At 37.1% G+C, this 23,317-nt stretch overlaps 2 long non-coding RNA genes across 5 annotated transcripts; one reads left to right on the plus strand and one right to left on the minus strand.

Annotated features, from left to right (window-relative positions):
- The first annotated feature begins 1,012 nt into the window (after positions 1 to 1,012).
- Positions 1,013 to 10,399, plus strand: LOC139983257 (uncharacterized). 4 transcript variants are annotated; one of them, XR_011798577.1, is made up of 5 exons: positions 1,013 to 1,551; positions 5,340 to 5,592; positions 6,163 to 6,352; positions 7,099 to 7,214; positions 7,732 to 10,399. It is a non-coding gene; the product is annotated as an uncharacterized lncRNA (long non-coding RNA). The 4 variants fall into 4 exon arrangements; XR_011798578.1 differs by lacking the exon at positions 5,340 to 5,592 and having other exon boundaries at positions 1,018 to 1,551; XR_011798576.1 differs by lacking the exon at positions 1,013 to 1,551 and having other exon boundaries at positions 2,565 to 5,592.
- Positions 10,400 to 15,863: 5,464 nt separating this feature from the next.
- Positions 15,864 to 20,210, minus strand: LOC139983477 (uncharacterized). Its single transcript, XR_011798707.1, has 3 exons — positions 19,943 to 20,210; positions 18,036 to 18,256; positions 15,864 to 17,312 (listed from the first exon to the last, which is right to left on the minus strand). It is a non-coding gene; the product is annotated as an uncharacterized lncRNA (long non-coding RNA).
- Positions 20,211 to 23,317: the final 3,107 nt, after the last annotated feature.

Below are 23,317 nucleotides of genomic sequence, written 5' to 3' on the forward strand. Positions count from 1 at the left end.
GACATGATAATAGGCTTATGGGAAATGTTGTCTGTCGCCTGACTTTATCACTTTTCTATAGACAGTTACTACTCTCTAAGTTTTGAGCTATATATTTACAGTATCCTGTAAAGTTATTACATCACCAATTTCTTTAAAAATGTTGCTAAAATTCTAATTTACTATTTCTGAAAGACTTAGTGTGGTTATTATATCTAGATTTGACATCGCCCCCGGTAAGCCCGACATATGACCTGGTGGCGCCATCGTCACCGGAAGTAACTGTGGCCTTATATACCACGGCACTGACAAGGCACTCACCCTCTATCTCTGCAGTTGCAGGTTCTTATGGGGGTTCCCAGGTTGAATTTTTTTCATTACTTTAGCATTATGGGATTTTATGATAAAATACGAAAAGGAGTCTGAGTTATCTAAACACATATGGGGATTGAAGAGACAAAAGGTGGATTATTCGGTTAGATGGAACATAATTAGGCAATCCGGCACTTATCAGCGGGAATCGGATAACTGCAACCTTTGTATAGAAGAAAAACTGGAAATCCTACGCACAAGAGGTGACACAATCAATAGGAGATCCGAGCTTATTTCTTCGTGTCGCCAAGGGAACCCCAAGCTATTGAACCGTAAACGGTTGAAAAAGAAGTAGTCTGTTTTTGGCCATCCACTGGCCTGAAGATCGTCGCTTTATGCGTGCGTGAAACCCAGGGTAGCAATATGGTGTAAATTGTATATCTTGTCTATATGTGATATTATTGCTCTACTACGGTATTGAGCACTTTCTGCTACTACTGATTATACTTATACGTGTGATATATATATATATATATATATATATATATATATATATATATATATATATATATATATATATATATATATATATATATACACATTGGTATTTTGGTTTACTTCATAGCATGATAGCTGGGACTTAGGTTTACCTCGGGGATAGGTTTACCTGACACCAGGTAAACCTAAGTCTAGGGTCTTCTTGTTCAATCAATATCACTCCCTTTGAGGAATGATTACTTCGAGTTAAGAGAAAACCTCATAAACTTTTCAATTCCGAAGTTACAAAAAAAAAATCGTTCATTTAAAGGGTAAAATTTCCCTTCAAAAGTGGAGGTAATTCCGAAGGGTATATAACAGAATTACGAACATGGTATATATGTTGATCCCAACTTTACACCTCGATTTTGACCAAATGCGGCTATATATAGTTCCGAAACTTAAAGGTTCCTCTAATTACACTGAAATCTTCGTAATTGTACTTTTTCTTCCATTAATTTGGGATATTTAAGAAAATAAGAGTTTCTATTTTAACTGGCAAATTTACACGTAACGAAACAACGCCCCCATCTATAAGCAGTTCTTTCTGTGTTCGGTGGTAGGGCAGTCGATCGGATCGTATCGTTGCTATCCCAATAGCCTACATTCAACGTTACTTTATGTGGGCCTAGCCATGTAGTCTACAAAGGAAAGTGCCACAGGTTACCGTAAACGTTGCCCATTTGAAGTTGGCTTTTGGAACTTTGGTGGAGTATATGCATTGTAAGTAAATTCCTTAAAAGTGTTCCTGATATATTAATAACATTTAGAGTAAATACCTTCATGCTGAACACAAATAAAGTAAGACCATGGTTAGAGTTAGAGTAGACTAGCCTAGGCCTAACGTTAGCCCTAAATTGGACCTATCAGTATTACTGGCTATGGTAAATCACAGCTGCCTGCTACTGCCTTTGCTGATACTCGGAATATAAAATGTGATAAATAAATTAAAGTATATACTTGTAACAGACTGGTCAACCTACACATTTTGCAGCCTGGTGATCTTCCAGATCTTTAAAGTAAAGGCTTAATAATTGACGCACCTCCAAATATTACTAGGCCTACTACTAGTAGCATGGTGGGCTCATAATTGACGCACTTAAGGATTGGATTGACGATGTCTGTCAACCTAAAATCCAAATCACTCAAGTGCATCCATTTTTCATATGTGTAGTTCCTCACAAATGTAATGATCTCAAAATATTTATTGTTCTGTGCCTAAGCAACGTACCATTGAGAAGAATTTGAACACAAAATGTCTGCTGTGTCAAGTTCTTTCATACCCCTAAATTGACACATTCGTCCATAAGCTAACTGTAGAGTAGGCCTAAGTATACATCCATTGACTTTGGATGCTGTTTGCTATGCTCTGAACCTCTTAGCTCAGACAGGTCAGGTCCCAGAGAGTAGTTGTATCATATTGAAGTAAGTTTGGTAATTTTTTGGGAGTAAGATTTCCAAATGTCCAAAATATGTGTAAAACTTGGGGGAGGGTGGTAAAAGCTTAAAAAATACCACAATTTGGTCAGCAAATAGCTGAAATGGATTCAAAACTCATGAATATGTAATTATGCTTGACTGCAAAAAGTTTAGGTGGCGGGCTGTATCGTTGCTAGTTATAATTGAAGGTGCGTCAATTACGGGGGTGCGTCAATTACGAAGCCTTTACTATACTACTATTACTATACTAGCCTACTACTACTGTAGCTAGTACTAGCAACTAAGTACTGTATACAGCAGGCAACCATAACTTTTTGCAGCCAAGCAGAGTTAAATATTTCATGAGTTTGAATCCATTTCAGGTATATGCTGATCAAATTGTGTTTGTGCATGTTTTGGGCATTTGGAAATCTTACTCCCTACAAATAACCAAAATTACCTCAATATAATACCACTAATCTCTGGGACCTGACCTTTCTGAGGTTAGAGGCTCAGAGCATAGCAAACAGCATCCAAAGATAATGGATGTTTACTTAGGCCTTCACTACAGTAAGCTTATCGACAGATGTGTCAATTTAGGGGTATGAAAGAACTTGCATTCGTGCGATGCAATTTTGAACCATTTCACGAAATATAAATCTTTGGGTATGTCTCAATCTCTCTGCCATAAAATAAGGCAGTCAGAAAGTCACAACTCCACAAAAACAGATACTCAAGCAAACGGAACACTACAGTAAAAGAAAGGGCCAGATAGATTCCATAAACGAGTTACAAAAGTAAAAAATGTGAAAACGTTTGCCGTCTCGGTACAATATTCATCCCCACAATATTCTCTATATGTGTTAGTGTGCATCACTTAGCCCTGTGCGTACAGTAGTAGTGGTGTGTCATTGGTTCTGATTCAGAGAACTAAGTCACACAGGGCCTCAGTGTAGCAGTGTACAACAATTTTTTGTAACATGAGTTTTTTCCCCCTGCACCTATGGGATGAATCATGGCTGAAGGTAAACAATTGAGTATTCATTTTAGAATAACAACGCAATCATGGCTAAGTTATTTAGGCATTTTGATATTAACGTTATGATGTGGGTAGTGTTACTAGTGCTGAAGTAATAGCTTGATCAAAAGTATTCCTCAAAGTCCCACAATGCCTTCACAGGGTGACCTACTGTACAGTCACTTGAGCACTTAGGAGTTTTTGCAAAAAGAGCAAATTCCTTGTCCAAAATTGCTAGGTTTGATCCAGTTTTACAGAGTCCCATAACAAAAAACACAGTCTGTGATATATCAATGGAAAAGTGTAAAGATTCAATGTAACATATTTGAAAGGATTAGAGTATGTTGAAAAACCACCAGCTATACATTTTAAGGAAGTAAACAGTACCTCATTGAACCTTGCATTGTGTTCACACTAATGAGTTATGAAATTGTTATCAGTGTCTTCATCATTAAAAGCTATTAATTAGGTTGATCAATGGTCTCACATATTAGTGCAATCACAAAGGTTAAATTTCAATCAGGTTATAATGCCAAGGGAATCCAGACCTACTTCATAAAAAAAAAAAATCATGGCTCCTATAAAAATCATTCATGATAAAAACCAGCATACATACAGTATGTGGAACTAAAGTAGTTTCATATTGGGTATCATGTCCAAATAAAAGCTCTTGATTGTATTCAGTTTTCATACTTTTAAAAATGACCATCTGTGTGCAGTAATTTGGTGTTAGTAAGTAACATGAAAATGCACAAGACTAATGTTCAACAGGCACTAGATAGTTCTCATGTCCATACTGTAGCACAAACCAGGGAGTTGTTCCATTACAACTCCCTGCACGAACAGGCTATTATGATCAGAGTTGTTATGGAACAAATAAAACTCCCTTGTATGATGTTAGCACTGTACTGTGTGACAAAACACTTAAATGCATACATGTGGTAACATGTTGCTATGATCCGATACTAGCTGGTTGGGTGTATAAATAGATCACCATTATGCAAACTGCACTGCACATGGTTTCCATTATGTAATAAGTTTCATTTTATGAATTTGTCAATCTGACATGTATGCTACTGTATATGTGTAGGCTGCATGTACAACTTATTGTATCTTAATAATATACAGCAAAAAACTATTGAGAACTGTGATAAACAACATTTTCAAAGTGACAGTTGGGGATCTAAAAAGAACACTGAAAGCCTTCTGTAGCGATATAACATGATACTAAACATTATATATCTCTGCAAGCTAGTGTACCCTGCTTTGAGATGTATGGTTTAAATAAGGTTTTCACAAGTTTGTCCTGTTGACCCAACCACTGTCCTAGACATACCAATAAATAGATCTATCCATGCTTCAAATTGAGTTTTCACAATTTGACCATTTTTACCTAAATTTCCTTTGACCTTCCCCAAAAACAATAGGCTTCTTGTACTTGTGATGCATCTATACATACATACTGTACCAACTGTGAGATCTGTCCAATAAAGCTTACTGTCATGAGAAACTGTGTTTACAAGCTACAGTAGGATCACAAACACAGTACTCCTACCAATGCACACGCACACATATGCCATCGTGAGTGGAAAGTTTCAACATCATTGAAACCAAACATTAAAAATGAGCTCAGTCATAATGCCAAAGTCTGTGTACACAAGTAGTCCTGAGCTTAAACCCCAAATGATACGTTGAGGGACTAAATGTACCGGTATACATAGTCTAGGGTGCATGCAATTTTTAAGTAAATGAACTGCATGCGGGATGAGGCATTGAACCATGCATGAATACTCAGTCAATCTCTTGAAGTGATTGCATGCTAAATTCCTGGGTACAACTTACATACCAAATAATAGATCAATATTCAAACTTAGTTAGTGTGGCATTTTTCTCAATTGTTGCATATATGCGGTTTCCATGAAAAAAGTGATAGCTAAATTAACTAAACTGACATGAATATTGGACAACATGTACACTAAGTATTGACATCAAATAGGGAACTGCACTGTCAAGACTTCCACCTGCAATTTATGAAACAATTATCTGGACTTATTTATGTTCATTCTCTTGTCAGAAAAGATTGCTTAAATTTGGCACAATTTGAGGAATGCATGAATGCAGAATGAGAACACCACAGCAGATATGCTCCACTTTATTGCAAGAAGTACAGGGCTGCAATTTCAAGGTCGACACAGGATATCAAAATACTGTAACTTTGAGCTGCTGGTTCATGCTGACCATGGGATGCAGCGAGAAATGGCTTATATGGAAATAAGGAGCTCCCACAAGCATATATTGCAAACATCCCTAGTTGTCTTTGATATTCAGTAAGTATTGACTGTGAGATATATTTTAAATCCCTATGACCTGAAATTAGTTTTCTAAAGTCTTCCCTTTAATATCCTCTAAGTCTGATCAACACACACTATACATAATATAAATTTACTGTACTAAGTTTCAACAGGAAAAAAGATGATGAAAATTTGCTGTTTATTTTCAAAAAATGAAAACGATCTAAGGCAACGGCTAACAAAGTAATGTAAGAAAGACTTTCCACTTCCCACCAAGTCCACTGCCAAACCTTTTGTTTTACTTTGCTACTTCCACCATCATAGAATGTTATCAGAATTGAAATGACTTAATGTGTAGTCTTTGAAAACCAAATGTACTGTAAATCTGCCATCTGGCAGGCTGGAATGAATTGTAGGTAGGATTGTGAAGCAAAGACTTGAGGTGTTAACACACCATCACATTTTAACCTTGATTATGATGTGTTTATTTGTACCTTTTGCAACAATGTCAATATCAAAATGTGAGGCTTTAAAAAAATATTTACATGGAATGTACTTCAGTGAAACTTTGACATATGATTGAAATGTTGTTTTGGTTTGTTGTAGGTTAACAAGAGCTGGTGGAATTTCTCCACAAGAGAAGGAAGTACTGTCATCAATAAAATCTGCAGACAGAAGAATATTTTTACTGAAGATCAAAATTTTCAATGAAAGGAAAGGCTTTCGATTAAAATTGGACAAACAACTTCTGTAGATACAATGAGGACTAGATTTATATGTCATTGCTTGGAGCCAGGTACGGTGCATTCTATGAGTTTGAATTTTTCTTTTTAGTTTCTGGACAGGTATATGACATGCAGCATACAAATTAAAATTTGTTAATGAATTTTCTTCCTTCACAGCATCATAAAATTCATTATTAATAATCCATTTATACAAATTCTTATGTTGCTGTATTTGAGAATAATTTTCGTTAGTAAAACAAAGATTTTAATCATATTCATTGCATTAACTATTATTCATGTACTCCCTTACTTCACTGTATCTGTTCCTCATCAAATAAAACATTGTTTCACCAATCCATTATTCCAGTTGTTATACTGCTGGCAGGGGAGACATTAAGGTCTTTTAATACTTCAGTTACCCAATTAATGCTAACTAGATGCTCAATAATGCTTCCCACAATGGGGATGTTGGGTCTAGCAAACCTTAAGTCTAGTGGACCCTCAATGTAATGGGCATCCTCCCCCCCCCCATGTTGGTACTGCATGTGGTATACTTTTGTTAGTGAAACTAAGAGTTTCATCCTAGTCATTACATTGAGGGATGCTCTTTATTAAACTCCCTTACTTCACTGCAGCGTATTGGTAATCAACTATTCTAGTTGTAATGTTGCTAGTACTGTATTTGAGAATCCTTTTGTTAGTGAAACGAAGAGTTTAATGCTATCCATTACATTTAGGAGTACTCTCTAAGTGTCTACCTTCACAACATCATATAATAAATTACTAACAATCCATTATCTCTTTATATTTATGGCAGAGCTGTAGTCGAGTCCAATTAGCCAGAGCCCGTTCCAAGTCCGAGTCCATCTGGTCTGAGCCAAATACAAGACCCCTCAAGTCCGAGCCGACTCCAGATACCAAAGATCACCTTTGGTAAAAATTCTTGAACTGTTATGATAATTATGCACCCAGGAGGAAATTTACCTCATGCTATAATTTTTTCGGACCAGATAAGTGGCAGCAAGCTCTTCCTGGTTCATAAATGTTATAAAACTACTGGGAGGGGAGTCACCAAGGTCCTTCAATACTTTCAGTTACCCAATAAATGCTAACTAGACGCTCAATAATGCTTCCCACAATGGGGGTGTTGGGTCTAGCAAACCTTAAGTCTAGTGGACCCTCAATATAATGGGCATCCCTCTTGTTGGTACTGCATGTGGTATCCTTTTGTTAGTGAAACTAACTAACCCCCTTTCTTCACTGCATCGTATTGGTGATCCATTATTTCAGCTGTAATGTTGCTAGTACTGTATTTGAGAATCCTTTTGTTAGTGAAACGAAGAGTTTAATGCTATCCATTACATTTAGGAGTTAACTTTCTAAGTCTCTACCTTCTCAACATCATATAATAAATTATTAACAATCCATTATCTTTTTATATTTATGGCAGAGCTGTAGTCGAGTCCAATTAGCCAGAGTCTGAGCCAAGTCCGAGCTCACTTGGTATGAGCCAAATCCAAGACCCTTCAAGTCCGAGCCGACTCCAGATATTCAAATATGATCACCTTTGGTAAAAATTCTTGAACTGTTATGATAATTATGCACCCAGGAGGAAATTAACCTCATGCTATAATTTTTTCGGACCAGATAAGTCGCAGCAAGCTTTTCCTGGTTCATAAATGTTCAGCCCGGGCGCTCAATTTTCAAACCATGCAGGGAGAGGCAAAATCATATTCAAACCACAACCACGGCCAGCTTAGAACGTGCTTGTGAGAACCCTGCTCTACTAAAAGTGATATTCTAGTTACATTTAGGATTGCTCATTAAGATTTTCAAATCATCATCATTGTCTTGGTTGCTACTTTTTCTGATGTCATCATCATTTGTGAATTATTGTTATTGTTGCTATGTTACATTTGCCAGTATCAATTTTGCTTATTGTTCTCTCAAAATTGCAGAGTAGAAGGAAGAAATGTTAGCTAATAGTTATTATACCATATGTTCTTGGTCTCTAAATTTTTTACGCTGAGGTCAGTATGAACAGAAGTGTTTATAATAGTTTTCCTTTCTGTTAAAGTATTTTCTGAATCATTTCATTAATTTTATATTTATACTGGAATTTTCAGTAGGTGTTGGCTTCATTGAGGGTCAAAGGCTACTCAAGGTCAGTAGAGTAACATAGAGCATCTAACTCAACAAGGAAAAGTTGGTAGTCATATGTAGTGCATATAGGTTTCTGACATTGAGTACTATTCTATAAATTTGTACAGTATAGCAGAAGCCCATGTGAGATAACTAGATATATGAAACTGAAAGCCATGTTAACATGATAGTTCAATATTGGAATGATGAATGGAAGTTTGTATGCAGGTGTATCATGTGCTGAGTGCTCTTAGCCAAGTCAAAGGTTATTTGAGGCCAATATAGGTAAAATCTGAAAACCTTCATGATCCCATACTATCTAGTATCTGACTAGTAGCTGCTTTAATAGCTGAATCTTAGGGCAATTAATATATTTATCAGAACAAGTAATGTACCTCAAAAGACTTCTTAAGCTCTTTTGAGCCCCATTCAATATTTCAGTGTATTAACTTCATCATTCTTTTAACAAATTTACTCCAAATTGCTAGTTTCATGTTCTGACAATGAACCTTTGTCATATCATGTTGCATGAGTGCTGTAACTGGTTTACAAGCTTGCAAAAGTCTTAAAAGGAGGATAGGGTGTTGGGATAAATAGTTCAAAATAATATTAACAAAATTGTACCATATTTTGCTTTTCTTTTTTCCCATATGTTGCCACTGCTTGAATAAGACTAGTTGATAGGACTTTTTGTGAGCTCCACCTTTGACAACAAGGTACAGTAGACTTCAACTGCATCTTGTTGGCAACATCCTAGGAAAGTTTCAATAAACACAGATGTTTCTATAAAATGAGGAATCTGATGAACATTCCAATACTGCGAGTCTTTATTGGACATTTCAGCAGGAGGCAATAAACAATTCTGCTATCATTACATACTGTAGGTCCTTCATAAAATGCCACTTAAAGAACTGTATTACTTCCTTGGGAAGGTGAATTTTATTGTCAAATACAACATCTGTCAAATATTTAGTTTCCCAACCTGTCCAACTCCCCCCCCCCCCCACCCCTCCATTTATCCCGAGTAGTTTACAGAAACTGGGACAGAACATTTTTGTGGGAAACAAGGTTAAATAATGTTGTTTGAGGTATTGAGCATTTATCTATATGTCCCTTTCGAATCTAGATAGGAGGAAGTAGCAAACAATGCAAGGAAAACATGAAGTTCAAGTGGATGCTTTAATTGCTTTTACCCAAAACATTGCTATATTCATTGATAAATATAATCCACTTCAAATTCAGTACCGTTATACAACATGCAAAAGAGTTATGATATTGATGTACTTTTTGAATTTAGACCATTGCAGGTGAACAAGTTTAACATTGGTTTTTAATTTGACTGTATGTAGAAAACACCGGTTACATAATGAACCTCAGATACAATGTCATGTAAATACATATTACTGCTAGGAGCTGTTTAACAAACAGTGAAAGAAAAATTTATTACTTGACTATCAAGAGATTCGCAGAACTCCACTCCTTCAACAATATTTACAGTGGTGCAGACTTCAAAGCAGTGCAAGGGCAACAACTGCCTATCTCTTTAAGAAATTTCCAAGTGCTTTCATTTCTAGCATTTGCATATGTTCAAAAGAAAAATGAAATATTAAAAGATGTGGTCTTTTCAACATGTTACCACATCCCCCCCCCCCTCTCTCCCCCATCAAAAAAGTATTGCATGTACAGCAGTAACCCTTTTTGTACATGTGCAATATATGGGGCAGAGCCTTATTCATGACTTGACCAAGCCCTTTATCCATTTGAATAGCACAAGTTATGTCAGTGGTATTCACATCAATGCCTCATAGAAAATGTGCCTCATGGTAAATTTTCTAGCTGATAGCATGAATGTGAATGAGCTGAAGTTGTAGAAGTTGCTTTGTTTATATATTTCTGAAAGTAACATGAAATTTCATAATGATTTTTAATGAAAATATTTGCATTTATCAGTAATAAATAGAAAGAAGACATAATGATTTCTGCTATAGTGTCTTATCTCTGCCTCTTATGTTAAAATTGTGTTCATTGGTTGGTCCTTGTACTTCGAAAATATTGCTCCCTAACTCAGCAAACCCATAATCGATCTGAAGATGCTAATTCAGACAGCTTACTGTTCTAGCAAGTTCTCGACCAATTATATTGATGAATTTGCATCTGGATGAATTTGAATCATGCCAACTATGTAAGGAGCCATTTCTTTAAACCTTGCAAGACTGGTCTATAGAGTTTCAGCTAATTTAATACAAGCCGATCGATGAAGAATTCAAATACTGTGTAATCCTATCCTACTTCAAAGGTGTACGTGGTCGAAAGGTTTCCTAGTAAAATTACTGGTCCTTTCAGATCTGCAACTTCATCTTGAGAACTTCTTTTTGGTCACATAGTAGCTTGAAACAATTGAAAGTTGGAGACAGTACTTTGAAGATATGTGCTTCGGCACCATGTACCCAGTGGCGTAGCAACGGGGGGGGGGGGTGGGGGCGACAGCCCCATGAAAGCTTGTCGCCCGCCCACTGGGATTTTGGGTGTCGAAAAAATTACATGTGCGAAAAATATATCATTCATTGGTCTGCATGGTATCGAATCTCCATGATGACCACTCATGAACGACCCTTCGACCGCGGACCGGCAGTAGGCTATAGTTGCTGAAAAACCTGACGTGACATAGCGCATAGGCCGAGATATGTCATGATATTTCAAAGCAACTTACCAGATTGTCTTTTCTCTTCTATTTCTCTAAACTATTTGATGACCATATCAAGACATGGGGATCTCAAAATAAAGGATGTTGTGAAACTTTAGAGCAGCTTACAAGGCCTGGGAAGTGTTATTTCCAACGATCTAGGAGGTCTTTATAGCTTTATTTCCCGTACGCTGAGCGCCAACCCATGGTGGCACTCCACTCAGGTAGTAACAAGACGCCCTCCCAGGAATTGGTCAAGCCCCCCCCCCAAGCGCCCACCCCCTCCACTGGAACAATCCTGGCTACGTCACTGCATGTACCACAGGTTTATCTGATATCAAAGTGAAAGCGGCTTTCCACAAGAACAAAGAAAGCATATCTACGTTTTTGTGTAACACCTACACAACTCAATCCCCACGCAAACAAGACTACCTACGTATAGTTTTCATTGAGGATTCCAATAATTCCTGCAATTTCCTACCAATAACATATGGAAAGTCACTCCTGTTATCGTGGCGGAGCTATAGGGGTATTGGTAAGAGGGGGTGAGAATGGTCTGTATGGGCGCTTTCGACTTTATCTAAGCGGAGCGCCACCATAGGTTGGGGCAGAGCGTACAGAAATCTTTTGAGTAAAGATACTCCCTATATGGCCGGAAATGACCCTTTCCGGGCCTTGCTAATTTGGAGATAATCGAAGAATAAATAGGTGTCATCGCCAACAAAATGTGACAAATGTCAATAGGTAGATAAGAGCGCCATCAAAAAGTCAATAATCGCGAATAAGTAAAAAAAAGTGATAAATAGCTGAAAAGGGCGCCAGCAGTCCCTATGAGTCCGTGGGGGGGGGCATCCGCCCCTGACTGTATTGACGCTCCGCCACTGTTGGGAGCTCAGTGTAGGAAGCGACGGGGGGAGAGGGACGGTATTTTTTAACGGTTTGGGTGAGCGTCTGCAATGATTCGTAATGACATGTTATCGCAAGCGTTCGACATGCTCAAATAAAAAGAATGAATGAGGAGGAATTCATATCACTTTTCAATCATTTTTTGAAACAAATTGAGCGAATTGATCGCTAGTAATCTTGAAATTGGTTTTATCACGGTCATTGTCATGTTTCTTATATGTACCTTTCTCATATAAAAGAATTCTGTACGTAAGGTTATCAGAAATACTTTTAAAATGACACCAAAGAGATTAAAAATTCTTTTCGAATTTGTTAATAATATTGTCTTTTAAGAGACACCGTAGACACGTTGCTCGGTTGGGTTTACTGCAATAGTGGCAAATGGAGACCAATATCCGCACTTAGTGGACCTAATGTTATAGTCGTGCATTGACCTTGAACAGAGGGGCCTACCGTGAAAACGTACGGAAAATTCATCCTTTTATATCTCAGCGAGACAATTCCACTGGATACAATAATATGACTCAAAAGTCCTTAGATGTGGTTATCATAACAATCACAATAAAAGATATGTATGAAAAGCAGATTAAAGATATGATGGAAACTCAAATGTGGACCAAAAACACGATGTCCCTACGGATGCCGTTTAGTGACATTTACATAATTTGTGTGTAGTAGGTTCCGTAGCTCTTTTGTGGAAAAACTTTGTAATATGCTTAAAGTTGGTAGTTCATCCATGCTTTAGATTAATGAGAGACATAGATCATCACGTTTTATGAGGAGGGAGGCTATTTTAAAAATCTGGGTAATAGGTACTGTAATTCTTTTCTCGGAGAAAGCTTGGAATATGCGGATAAGGAAGAAAGTTTCGAGTTCCTCCCACGCATTAGATAAATGCGGGACCTAGTTCATCACGCTTTGCGAGGATATCTCATATATTAGGTGTAAGAGAAGCGGTGATTGTAAGGAAGGGAAGGGGAGAATGGGGGGGGGGGTAAATGATGTTACCAGGGGGACCTAATAATTTGTCCTAAATGAGATTTAAAAAAATCATTAATGTAAGTAAATTTCATTACTGCCTGCTCTCGCTGATTTCTTTTAACCCTATAGAGCGGAGTGTGTGAGGTGAAGAAGGGTAGGGCAGGATGGGGGAGGGATGATAAATGACGATGTAACCAGGGGGCTGATAATTCGTTCAATAAGAGATTTGAAAATATATATATATATGTAAGTTTATATCATTACTGCCTGCTCTCACTGATTTCTTTCAACCCTAAGTTACGCTTATCGGAAGACTATACGCCGATAATACAATTCTTTAACAAGGAGATGCTTCTAATTTATTAAACTGTGTAACTTTCACTAAGCTATTTGGAAAAAATATGCTTTTAAGTTGAAAGACTCAGTAAGGATCAATTAAGTAGAACAAAGATCGTTGCGTGCTGCGTGTAACGATGAAGTTTCCTACATTGGGATGGAAGAGTACCAGCCTACCAGGGAGTGTAAGATTGAGTGGGAAGTTAAATGACGGTGTAACTGAGAAATTAAAAAAAAAATCTTAGTGATAAAATCATTATTGCTTGCTCTTTGCTGATTTAACATTAGAATATGTGTCTCTAATCATTAGATATTCCTTTAACAAACGAGGTTCGGTTGGGGAAGGGGGGGGGGATACTAGACGGATTGACGGGGAAGAAGATTGGGAGCCAGTGGCGGATCTAGGGATATTGGTCAGAGGGGCGAGAAAGGTCTGTACGGGCGCTTTCGACTTTATCTAAGCGGAGCGCCACCACAGGTTGGCGCAGCTGCGTACAGAAATCTTTTGAGTAAAGATACTCCCTATATCGCCGGAAATGAACCTTTAGGTATAAGTGTCATCGCCAACAAAATGTGACAAATGTCAATAGGTAGATGAGAGCGCAATAAAATAGTAAATAATCGCGAATAAGTAAAAAGTGGTGAATAGCTGAAAAGGGCGCCAGCTTCCCATTTGAGTCCGCCCCCCCTCCCGCCTGACTGTATGGACGCTCCGCCACTGCCTGTTATGACATTAGAAACAAATACTGATATGAGATGAGTGTGGTATATACCTACTGACGACTGATAACGGTATTATAGTGCATGTTCTAGCATTTTGACATCGTATGAATCTAGCAGACAACGTACAGGTACCGTCTGGTACCATTATCCGTTTTGAGTGCTATTTAGGGGTTCTAGGACAAAATCCCCCCAGACAATATCCCCATGACCCATACAAAGCCTGCCTGCAACAACCAGGGATGGCCCAGGTGTTACAGTCAAGGCATGGGACATTGCACTGGTTAGGGTACCGTTCAGGGGATTGGTCAGGGGACTGGTCAGGGTACTAGTGAGGGTACTGGCAAGGTAACTGTGAGGGCTCCTGTTAGGGTACCTGTGAGGGTACCGGTCAAGGTACTGGTCATGTGACTGGTCAGGGTACCGGTCATCATACTGGTCACTCTACCAGTCAGGGTTCCACTCAGTGTACTGGTTAGGGTACTGGTCAGGATACCAGTCCGGATACTGGTCATGGGACTGGTCGGGAGATCATTGAGGGTAATTGCGAGGCTACCTGTTAGTGTGGCCATGGGATATAGCTCCATGGTGTGACATTTAAGGGACCGGTCAAGGTACTGGTCAAATTACTGTTTATTGTACCAGTACTAGTAAGGGTACATGTCAGAGTATGTGTCAGGGTGCCTTTCAGGATACCAGTTGGGATACCGGTCTGGGTACCGGCCGGGGTACAGGCCGGGGTACAGTCCAGGGTACTGGTCAGGGAGGAGTACCGGTGGGGGTAACTGTCAGGCTCACTATTAAGGTACCGGTCGGGGTATGGTCGGAGTACTGGTCCGGGAACCACTGAGAGTACCACTGAGAGTACCAATGGAAATACTGGTGAGGGTAACGGATGACGGTACTGGATGACGATAGCAGGGACCGGGATGACGCATTTTTGTAAAGAATTGATGGGATTTTTTAAAGCTTGGGGAGATTTTGGCTTGGGTGGATTTTGTCTTAGGGGGTTTTTTGTGCAGGGGGATTTTGGCTCTGGGGGATTTTGTCCTAGGGGGACTTTGTCCGGGGGGATTTTGTCCTGTCACCCTATTTAGGTATTAGTATTGGACCAAAAACAGTATTAATGTCGGCACGAAACAAACGTTAAAGAAAGCTCAAATGTTGTTTGTCCATCTCTAACATCCCTGGTGGTAACCATGGAAATATTTGAAAATTGTCAGCACTGTGGCAAGTCCCCAGACATTTTGATATGTTACCTTTATAGTTAACAAATTGGGTAAAGCCTGTTCAGGGAATGATGATAAGCAGCCCCTCCACTTTTATGTTTTTGACAAAATACTATACACTCAAAGCCAGATTTTTAAAGCAAAAAAATTATGGCTCAGGAACTAATGGTATACTGGCAGTTTTGAACTAAAATTGACAGTGAATAATACATGAATTGCATCAGAACATAATTTAAGTAATGTATAAATGAATGCGCAGTTGCAACTGTTCACTGTATGTTTATTTTTTTCACTCCTCCGAGGAATACTGCTACAAACAGTCAAACAACAATTTTCAATTGATCAGGAATACATCAGAAAGTGTCCCTTTCTGTACACTACTGTAGAGTATACTGTGTTGCTGACTCAAAACGTAAACAGAGATAGAGGCAGTGAATGTGATTGCTTAAAATTCATCAAAAATTGTTGAAGATTTGTTTTTCTATAAACTTCTACCCAGAAATCTGGCTTATTACCAAACACATACAGTAGTGGAGATTAGCATGATATTAAAAGACGAGACACAATAAAAATTGTACAATCATATTCAAGCAGTTGATTGTATTTTCAATCCCAGTTTATATTTTCCACAAGATTTATTTCACATAAACCAGGATACTTGCACTATTTCATGACCTCAATTTACTGACCTCTCTCATACATGAGAAACATTTTGGGAACTAACTTATACCTCAAGTATTTATCTAGACTTACCAGTATAGGCTGTATCTAATACCGTAACCAATGCAAATTACCACAATATCATGGAGTTTCCATGCTTGGAGGGACACAATTATACACAATACCCCTGGATTGCACAATTTCATACCTATAGTTACAAATGTTGTGGTTTTACAGTATGTTTCATTGGGCTGCACTAGGTTTCCATGACATTGGTGCTAGTTGCATGTGCCTTTGCTGTATTCACTCCCCTCAATTTTGAGGGGAAAAAAATTAATTTTGTTAAAAGAATAAACTGGTTCTTGGTGTAATAAAAGACCAAAAGCTTTCAGTAATTAAGTCAGGCCTAACATTGTAAACTTTTCCCATAGCATAACCCCTGAACCCCACTTGTAGAATTGTGAAAGTGTGGTTCAGAAACAATGCAGTGTACCCCTGGAGATTTTGTGGGATAAAAGTTTGAAAGATTTTTATAATAGTAATCTGCTTAACAAATACCCTTAGTCCTGCACAAGTATCTGTGTGGTGGTTGTTTAAAATTACTGTACTATGGCTTGCTGATCTTGCTTGGAATACAAAATTAAAACATCTTAAAACATGAGAAATGCATTTAAGAACAGTTAAAGCAAGGTAAGGCAGCAAAATATCCAGTAACCTCAACACTTAAGCATCAGGACCACTTCAGTTGTATAACAAGTTCCATGTTCTTGACAAGCAGCTGCAAATGTTCCCTAATACTTACAAAAACATGTAGTGCCACAATGTCACCAAACTAAAATATTTCAAGAAGTACATTGCAAAAGAATGAGTCCATTTATACAGTTAAATATGTAGAAGACTTCCCATGAAGACTGGTCTGCATTCTCTTGGTTCTGTCTGCTTGAAGCTTATAATATTAATTTCCTCTATCTTTTATATGGTGTAACAGTGTAACATATCCTGGAACTAGTTAGTTTTCTGTTACTGCTCTGCATTTATGTTAAGCAAATACTACATTACTGTGCCAATCCAACAACTACTCCCAGCAACTTCCTAACTCCATTGAAAGATGTGCTGTGTCCCAGAGGATATACATGAGATGTGTGAATCTACTTCGCGATTTACAGGGCATACTTTTGCTTTGCTTGGCATCGGCTTCTATGCAAGCTTTTACTTGATAAGCCCAACAAGGAGCTACTGTATACCACTATGTACAGCATGATGAAAAGCTTGGTTGATGATTGTATTCACCCCACTGTAAACTGTGTGATAATCTTGCCTGGCATTTCTAATTAGAGCATATCCTTTGCTGTATTAGCCTGTAGATCTATCCATCTGTTGGTACAAAAAGAAAAGCTTTCTCTTAAAGATATGCTGATTTGGTCCCAATTATAGCACGCGCAATATAGCTTGGAATGTTTTGCGATTACCGATTAGACCTCACATGACCTCACACTCTACAAATGATGAAAACAATGAACTGCTTTACAAAACTAAATCTCCTGTAATTCAGCCAATATTTTAATCATCTCACAACCTTTCATATATACTATTTTCACTGTAAATTTCAATTCGTTTATCCATCCCATTTTGTTCCCATTAATTCTTGATTCATCTTGCCTTGTATACAACATTACACATTTTATTTATGCAGCCATGCATTCAATTGGAGCTGAAACAGCTCCCTACCATAGCAAGTGCTTTTAAAAGTTGCAAGTCATTCAAGCTTTACCAATTGTAAAGATTTCAAAATTTAAATATAAATGTATGTACATTTTATGTGGACCTAGCCTGACAATTTGGTGTTGTCTTGCATTGACCTTTAAGATTAAAAACCAGAGAGTGGATATAGCTCTAGTGTAGTTAAATACTATGGACATAGAGGAAAAGATACCACCACATTAACCAGATATACAAAAGTTTTCATCCCTTCTGATTGTTTCTTTCTTCATTCCATAACTTTGGAATAAATTACCTCAGTTGTTACTCGTATTTGAGATAATAGAGTCCTATGGAATCAAGTTTATGCGATGTCAAACCTACAGAATATTAACTTACTTTTTGGTTAATTCAGAAAATATCTTCCATTTTGCTGTCAATGATGCAGTAGGTCACCCCATCAGTTTGTCCCAGATGGCATCTGTGCTCTAGCTATGATTGCTACCGTTCCAACATTGACTTTTTCACTGCATGGCAGCTTCATCGTACAGTGTTTTTCCTTTGGATAGTGGAATGATGTCATTCATCTTGAGATTGAGAATGTTGATCATCACATTTGTCTGAGAAAACATTAACAGTGCCAATCAAATAAATATCAAATGGTCAGAGTGTAGATGTGCATTATTTCAATTTTTATTGTACACTTCTCTCCAATATATTTTGGGCAATACAGAGCTCAGATCTTTAACACTGAATATTGCACATTTAGTCAACTTGGTATTACTTATGGATCTAAATAGACTTAACAAAATGACTTACAGTATATGCAAGGGAAGGGATAGAAGGCTTTATCAAATTTTTGTGTTATATAGATTTTTGGAGGATGTTAACTTTTAATTAGGTGCACTCAGCTTTTGTAATAGTTACATTATGGAAATGTACTGACTCAATAACCTTTTGGATGCATGGCATTGTTATTTTGTACAAATTTTGGCTAGTTATAAATAAGACACTTGAAACACAATGCATCACTTAAGAGACTTAGATTAAAGGTATTCTGCATTGGCCCAAACTTGATGCTGGATTTTCTAGTGATATATCCTTTAATTGTTTTTTATTGATACCCTCACTGGGATATTCAGACATCTTACAGTACAGTGGTGTTTAGAATGTCTGAGAATATTTTGGAGAGTAAAGACTTCCAAGAACCTTTTGAAAAGTTCTAACAATTATAGCATCTCTTATTCAATACAGGCTACTTGTAAGTTACATTTGCATGGTGACTTCAGTCTCTAATAATCTAGGCATAGCTACTGTACAGTATAGTAAAGGCTTCATAATTGACGCACCTCCATAATTGACGCACCTTAAATTATTACTAGCAACGATGCAACAGGCCACCTAAACTTTTTTGCAGTCAAACAGAATTACATATTTCATGAGTTTGAATCCATTTGGGGTATTTGCTGACCAAATTGTGGTATTTTTTAAGCTTTTAACACCCTCCCCCCCAGTTTTGCACGTTTTTTGGCCATTTGGAAATCTTACACCCTTAAAATACCCAACATTACCTCAATATGAAAACATTACTCTCTGGGACATGACCTGTCAAAGCTTAGTGGCTCAGAGCATAGCAAACAGCATCTAAAGTCAATGGATGTATACTAAGGCCTACACTACAGTTAGCTTATCGACGAATGTGTCAATTTAGGGGTATGAAAGAACTTGACTCGGCAGACATTTTGTGGTCAAATTCTGCTCAATTGTACGGTGCATAAGCACAGAACCTTAAATATTTTGAGATCAGAACATTTCTGAGGAACTACACATATGAAAAACACATACAGTTGAGTAATTTGGATTTTTCATTGATAGATATCATTGATCAAATCCTTAAGTGCGTCAATTATAAGCCCACCATGCTACAGTATTTGGTCATGATTAGGGCAATGTACAGTAACATAATTGTCCAGCAAAATCTAAGGCCATATATCATACATACATGCACAGTAGGCTAAGAAGTTAAGCTGACCTACTTGAAATCTAATTTCTCTGGCAGTTGGTATTAATTTGTAGCTCAAACTACAGACCAGTTTACCCTTGACCCAATGCTAAGGTATTGTTAGGACTTGGACTATGGCCCTAGGCTACAGCCGAACGTAGGCTAGGCCTTACAAGTTTTAGGCTACAAGCTAGACTATTGAAATATGGGTATGAACAAATAACGTGAAGGTGTATGCAACAACGTTATAATATCAACGTTATTAATATCACCAAACTTTATTGACTAATCTCATGGACCTTACCTGAAGTTGTTGGTGAGACGTTTTCGTGTTAACGGTACTTTTTTAAGAAAAAGTCAACAAGGAAAGAACCTGGACACGAAAACCAAACTACCCGGCGAACGACTGACCCGATCTCAAGCCCAGTGCCCTTGCATCGAGAGGAACAGATACTACACATCATCTAATATTAGCCGAAACTGTTAATGGGTTGCAAGCAATGCAATCTACGGGTATGCGTTAGCCCTGGCGTATACAGTGTACACAGTGTAGAACGTATACACTGAATACAGGCTACTGCCGCTGTGGCTGTGAAGAAAACTACGGATGCCTGTACGTCAGGTCAACTTATATACCAACTGGGGGATATACTTTGAGAGCAAGACTTAGGTTTACCGTAAGGGTTTGACCAATTGGATTTTTCCTTGCCAAATGACCCAAAAAGTAGGTAGCAACTTATAACGACTGATATGCAGTCCTAGTACCATAAGGTATACTGATGTAAAATTTCAAGTTGATCCAATCATTTCACCTCAGGTAAACCTAAGCACCAACTTGGAGAAGTAAACGTAAATACCAATCCAGTGCTATATATATATATATATATATATATATATATATATATATATATATATATATATATATATATACATATATATATATATAATATCAACTAAGTTTCCAGTTTGTCATTGTACTGACGAGACAAGCAGCTATACATTAACTCATTGTAGAAATACGTTCAAGAAATTGCGGACGTTCTTGTTTCGGTCTTCAATGTTTCCGCGAGCTATGTAATTATTTATTATTCTTATTGGACTGACAATGTTTCCCTACTTGTGCTTGTATCGTCAAACCTTTCTGTATAGAATAGGTATCTGGTTTTGTCGAGACTGTATACCCTTAAAGCCATTTATAGCTCTCTCCATAATTTTCTTCTTGGTTCACGTGACACTTTTACTATGTAAAATAAGTCGTTGAACAAACCCTGCACAATCCAAATGTATACAAAATTTAATTAATATAGTGTAGCTTACCGAGTCATTGAATTAGACGTAGGTTACAGCTAGGAACAAGTACAATGTGCGATTCGGGGAAAGGGTTGTGATCTCAAATCTCATTTAATACAAAAGAAATAATAGCTACCATAAGTTATATTAATAATCAATGTTGGATTTAGTCAATGGCGATGATAAATAAGGCTGCTTTGAGTTACAAAAATGCAAATATCCCCGACCTTAAGTCTACTTCTATTTAAACGAAATAAAAATATTACAATAGCTACAAATACAAAACTTTAAAACTTTGCCTTCAACAACTTTCCTAGCTTATTGTGTGATGCATAAGTACCCGTTATAGTGAATATCGTTTCCTTTGATGTAGTCATATTGGTGTACATACTTAATGGAGGCACACAGTGTGATGTGTGTAACATATGTATACCTTCGATTTGCAATATATACGTGTAATAAGTTGCCGTTAATAACAAACAAGTCTAGAACCATTTAAGTGCAATCAACCAAAACGCTACGAATGAATGAATAATTATAACAGAAGAATTTCTATTTGAATTTCTCAGTTATCCTGGCCATGATTACCAGTCCTGGTTTATCTTACCGATTTAGAAATAACACCTTAATAGAATTGTTCTATGCGATCGTCACACATCATTGAATAAGACTGCACGCACTATGAATGAATTGGTAGTGGTTAGCAGGATTGTATTATTTTTCGCTCTTTTCAAAAGTAAATGTTAATTGTATGGACTATGGAGGGCAGAGGTGAAGGTTGGATTTATTCGTTAATAGTTTTATATGAACAAATTTATATGTAACGAATAAATAAATATATATATATATATATATACATATATATATATATATATATATATATATATATATATATATATATATATTTATTTATTTATTCGTTAATAGTTTTATATAAACAAATTTATATTTATAGATATATATATATATATATATATATATATATATATATATATATATATATATATATATATATATATATATACATATATTATATATATTCATTTGCCTTTGTCGTTTACCTCCATTGCATTAACATAAAGTCTGTTCAAAGTATCTCTTTCGAGATCCGGCTTTAGGAATCACAAATGATTTTCGAGTTGGATAGCATCATGTTTGATCTCTAGAGTAGGGCAAAATATGTCACCAAAAACAGAACTAGTGTTGTTCGATATAGGTGACAAACGCCTACAGTGGAATTACGATCTTCCTTACCGGTTTCGAACCTCTGGACATACAATCAGCGTCCATACCCTAGTGGTTAGGGTGTCCGCGTACAGAGCGGGAGGCCCGTGGTTCGAATCCCGGTGGAGGCTGAAAGTTTTTTCACTGTTCTTGATTTTCCAACTCATTACGATTTTCATTTATATATATATATATATATATATATATATATTTATATATATATTAATATATATATTGTGGGTTGTACTAGAACGTATTCTCTGTATGTATTTGTTAAACCTAGTATATATGTCAGGGATATATCGGATCAGACACCTCGTAAAAGTAAGTCACACTCGGCGTTTGATGGATATTCACACAAACAAGTATGTTAAATTTTGCTTCGGTTTGCTGGTCTAACTTCTCACGTCTACATTATCTTCCGCCAAAGTTCTCTCTTGTTGGCAGTTAGGAAGGTTATAATTATCGACCACTGTATATATTCCCGAAAAATCCTTGAAGTAATACACACATGCCACGGTATATTATGTGATACGTAGGTGCTTGTACAGGACTACAGCAAAATGAAAGAACTTTACTGGTGTTTGTTATGGAAATCCAGCTGCGAAGTTCATGTATTTTCATTATTTTCTACATTAGTGACAGAAACAAATAGAGTACTGAAAATAGTGGGTGATCACTAATGATTATTTGTGTTTCTTTCTTCAAGGCTTGCGACGCTTAACAACGATCAACGATTGACTATAACGATCACGCCTAGTTATAGAGTCTTGAAGGTGATATAAGTGTTTTTAGAAAATATTGGGTGAAACAGCTGGCAGATAGAAAGGGGATCACTACGGTAAAGGTTAAATGATCTAGTTCGATATTTCAACAGCAAAGTGGCAAAGTTGAACGTTTGAAAATAGCCCCAGCAATTTTCTATCATATGGTGGGTAGGACTTTCAGTTGAAAACCTCTATATATGTTCTATTGGCGAAGAAAAGTGACGAGTTTAGTGTGAAAGTAACAGGGAACAATTAATTGTGGTTCGATACTTGTAAGACCACAGCGAAATAAAGTAACTGATTCGTGTGTTATGGAATTCTAGCTGTGAAGATCATACATTTTAGTTTTGTTAATACTTAATAGACAGAAGCAAATGGAATACGTGTGAAAAGTGCGT

The sequence above is a fragment of the Apostichopus japonicus genome, chromosome 16 (genome assembly GCF_037975245.1).
Source record: "Apostichopus japonicus isolate 1M-3 chromosome 16, ASM3797524v1, whole genome shotgun sequence".
Classification (NCBI taxonomy): Eukaryota; Metazoa; Echinodermata; class Holothuroidea; order Aspidochirotida; family Stichopodidae; genus Apostichopus; species Apostichopus japonicus.